Genomic DNA, 4,661 nt, shown 5'->3' with positions numbered 1-4,661 from the left:
TAGACGGTTGTCATACTGTCGGTACGTTAGATAATAATTAGTGTTTCGCTAATTGTTATTATTGTCAGCTAGTTTAATAAATGTTTGTGTCAAATTCTTTATTTTGATAAAACTTAAAATAAGAGTGTTTTGTCGGTAGATTGTTTTATTTTATAAATAACCACTTCTGATTCTCATAAGAATTAATAACATTAAATGCTATCAATAAATCCACGCGGTCAAGATTTATACAGTAACTAGTTTTAGTTCATATTTGTATATATATATTTAAGCATTTAATGTTGTTAATTAAATGCTTAAACATATACTATATATATGAACTAAAACTAGTTACTGTATAAATATTGACCGCAAGGAATGGTGACCAATGATTAAGGCGGCAAGAGACTATTCCGACTGCTCTCTACCTCAGGGCCGTCGGAAATGTGAAGTCTCCACCTCATTCTCCCACAACCCCAGGGTCACGTCCTATCTTTTAAGGTACGGACGTCGTGTAATACAAGAAGCAGCCGAGCAAGGAAACAATAAGTGATACAAATATATATATATATATACAATATTTGTATTATTATGATTTCGGTCTACTTAAAATGACAAACGATGATGAAACGAAGAAAAGTAGTTAATTGTGCGTTAGTTAATTGTCAATATTAGCTAAAGGTGTTCTATACTATTATGAATAAGGAAAATACACTTTCTTTACGTTCTTATCGCGTTGATAGTCTTTATGAATTATGGATGTGTATGTGAGGGTGAGTTTTATAGGTGCTTTAACCTTTGTTTTTTTCTAATAGAGTAGGCGATTAGGTATTACTTCAATAACAAAATGTCTGAATGTAAAATCCTATTCAAAAAATTCTAATAGAGAAAATAAATATCAAATTAATTAATGAAAATCTCCGTGTTACTTTTGATTTATTTTGAATATAAAGACTATATTTAGTTTTGTATTATATGAGTAGGCGTATAGGCAAATAAGCAACCCGTAGCAAGAGGTCGCCACCACCCAAATAGTCATTATTCCTAGCATCGCCATATTATGTCACCAATCTTGGGAATTAAGATGTTATGCCTCTTGAACAAATAATTCACTGGCTCACTCAGCCTTGAAACCAAAGAAAATCAATCGTACGTATTGCTCTTGGGCGATAGAATACATGTTTGCCAAATTTGCACCTTGTAATGTTTCTGGAGATGAGCTGAAGTAATCTATAAAGATTATATCTATTCTCTAACTAACACTCTTTTGGCTGTCACAGCCAATATTGGGATACTTTGCGTCGACATTTCTAGAGTTTTTCTGTGTGTTTTGCGGCCTTTTTTTTCTCGCTGGAAAAACGCTTTATGCGCTTCCCCCACGTGATGGAAAGTGGGGGGGTGTGTGGGACTATCCGGTTTTCTGAACGACTAGTGCGCCCAGGTCCACCGGGTTTACCCACTAAAAAACCAGCGGTACCCTCTTCGTCTTTCGGCGGGCGCCATGGGATCGCTTATGCAAGCTACCGTAACGTGTGTTTTGCGGCCAGTTTAGCTTAAAGCGTGCTTAAGATCTGATTTGTCAAATATATATAAATGTATTCGAAAATAGAAAATAAATTGATAAAATAAAACAATTCCGATATCGTCTCGCCAATTTTACGTACATTTATTTTAATTTCGGTCTATGTATAAAAAAGACCGCAGTAATCATTCGGTCTATATATTTGAGTGTAATTCTCGCATCCGTCAGTCGAGTGTCAACATTATCTGAAGGTGTTCGGTGTTGTTATAGAGCAGTACAGTTTGTCAACAAAATGAAACTACGCTTTCTGAATGTTCTCATCGTGTTGGTAGTCCTTATGAATTTAGGATTTCAAGGTATTTCTTCTGGAATTCGATACTTTGCGTGAATTTTATCTTTTTCAAATCATTTTCGTAGTAAAAATAATAGTCAAATTTAAAAAGTATGACTCTGCGTTACTTCTTATTAATTTTGAATCCAAAGACTGTAGCTTAATAGTTGTCACCTGTAGCCTATATCCTTTCTTGATGGTCATGTTTGCTTTATATCAAATTTAATCAAATTCGGTTAATTGGTTTGGTCGCGAAAAAGCGACGGACAGACAGATAGAGTTACTTTCACATTTATAATAGTTATATAGACTTTAGCACGTTATATAGGTAGGCGTATAGGCAAATGAGCCAACCGATGGTAAACAGTCACTGCTATTAGATATTGGCGATATATGAAATATGAATCACTCCTTACATCACCAATATGTCACCAATCTTGGGAATTAGCATGTTTTGTCCCTTGTACCCGTTATAGTGGATAGTAGTTTGGCGGTAGAATACCTTAGGGCTTACAAACTTTAGGGTAGGAGTGGGGCAACTTTTTAGCTGTTCGGATTAGTAGAAGATGATGATAATTTTGTAAATTACCGATTATTTTACCCAGAATATCGTTTTCAACGTATAAAGCATAAGCTTTATACGTTGAAAACGTTACGGCATAAATTTTGGCTGTGTTTATGTCCATTTAACGGTGTAATTATCAGCCTATAATATTGCAAATTGTAAACGAATATTAGTACAGAATTCGAAGCGTTTTTATTATTTTGGATTTTGTTCACTTTCTTGGAAATGAGGTAGAATTACATCTAAACGACATGAAGGGAAACATGAGGGTTTACTCGTTATAGTTTCCTGAATCGCTAAGCACATTATTTAATAATAAACGGTCACAAATATTATTCCATGAATAAATAATTATATGCGATATAAAAACGATCTTACGTTTGGTTGATGAAACAGTACATTGTTTAACGCTTCAATAATACAGGCGAAAATCAATTTAAAAGACATTAAAAAAACGAATTAAAGTCAAATTCAAGTCAATGTTACTAATTATAAATAAAAAAAATCTAGTGGAATACTTTTTTGTCTTTGATGAAATGAGCGCAATAGCAAATACATTCACTTTTGCAATTTGTTCTTTGGACTTTCATGAGCTTATAATTAACTATTCGATATGTCTCATTTTTGTAATGGCTTATAATATAATTATATTTTCAGACGTTGAAACATCAAACCTAAAATCGTGTGCTACTCGGCTATTGCTAGAATGTGAGAAAATATGCAAATTCCGACTTCAATATGAAAAGGTCTGCGTGGAAAAGTGTAATTGTGAAAAAAATTCCACGACCACGATGTAATATTGTTGTATAAATATATTACATTTTTATTGTATGATTTGGTTTTTGATTAATTTTCATTAAAGATCATGGTTGAATGATATATATACATATGTATATGAATTTTAAATATTAAAGATTTATTATCATTATTGTTTATTTGCTTATAACCTTACCAATAAAAAATACAGTTGAATTGAAAACCGTTTTTTTGAAGTCGGTTAAAAAAAGTTTGCGATAAAGGGTGATAATTTGATTAGTAAGCTTTAATGTGGTCATGACGTATTATTCTACATTCTCCTATATTTCGTAATAAGTTAATGTGAATTGAATTTGGGAGATCTAATATATTTAAAGAGTAGCTGTGCCCGCGACTATGTGCGCGTTTGAATTTAATAAAAAGTTATTACAAGTATTTAAAACGAGATATTTATAGTGTTTCATTTTATTCGGATGTAAGGGGGCGCAAACTACATCTTAGCGCCCCAAGCCTGCCCGTGGTGCATCCTGCCGACTAGCAAACAAGGCTCTGGCGACCGACTGATGGCGGGATAACGATCAAAATAAACGTAGCTAAATACCACAGGCCGATGACGGGCAGCAGCGTCCCCGGTGCAAGAAGCTACGTTCTGCGATCGCCAACCTACCTGCCCAGTGTGGCAATTACGGGAATTCCCTTTAATGCACAAAACACGCAAGCCACGGCCCCCAGTTCCCTGCAGCCCCGCTATTCCTCGTTATGGTGCATATTGTTGTTATAGCGCAACTTGAGGAGAAACTTAGGTTTATGTGAAGTCCGTGGAGAGGGAGAGGAGACCGTAACCCTCGAATCGGGCCACCTAATGTATTTCCGAGAGGGAGACAAACAATCCCAAGGTGGCGTTGGGTTTTTGGTTAATAAGTCCCTATCTAACAATGTTGTGGAAATCTCCAGTGTGTCGAACAGGGTAGCATACCTTATTATAAAGCTGTGCAAGACTTCGAGACACTCGGACCATGAAGTGGAGGAAATGTTCCATGACATATCGAGGGCCCTTCACTTCACCACGAAAACATACTACAACGTTGTCATGGGGGGACATTTACGCCAAATTGGGAGTACATATTTGCAGCGAATCAGTAGTAGGACCCCATGGAATTGGAAGCAGGAATCATAGGGGGCAAATGCTTGTCAACTTCCTCTAACGGGAGGGGCTCTTTTTGATGAACTCATTCTTCCAGAAGCAGCCCCAAAGGAAGTGGATGTGGCAAAGCCCCGACACTATGACCTACCCAACAATATGAAAAATAAGATAGACTTCATCATGACAGACAAGAGGCACATATTCAGAGACGTCTCAGTGATCAACCGGTTCAATACCGGTAGTGATCACCGACTTGTCCGAGGCTCTCTGAATATCGATTTTAGATCCGAGCGCGTCCGTCTGATGAAATCCACGCTCCGACCAAAGCTGCTCCAAACCATTGCGGGCTCTGAAACGTTCCAGT

General features: G+C 36.3%; 1 long non-coding RNA gene across 1 annotated transcript; it reads left to right on the top strand.

Moving 5' to 3' along the window:
* Positions 1-1,688: 1,688 nt before the first annotated feature.
* On the top strand, positions 1,689-3,228 carry LOC124543989. The gene is made up of 2 exons (XR_006967510.1): positions 1,689-1,857; positions 3,055-3,228. It is a non-coding gene; the product is annotated as an uncharacterized LOC124543989 (long non-coding RNA).
* Positions 3,229-4,661: the final 1,433 nt, after the last annotated feature.

The sequence above is a fragment of the Vanessa cardui genome, chromosome 4, assembly GCF_905220365.1.
Source record: "Vanessa cardui chromosome 4, ilVanCard2.1, whole genome shotgun sequence".
Classification (NCBI taxonomy): domain Eukaryota; kingdom Metazoa; phylum Arthropoda; class Insecta; order Lepidoptera; family Nymphalidae; genus Vanessa; species Vanessa cardui.
The sequence above is the reverse complement of the archived record's forward strand: the minus strand, read 5'-3'. Positions and strand labels throughout refer to the sequence as shown.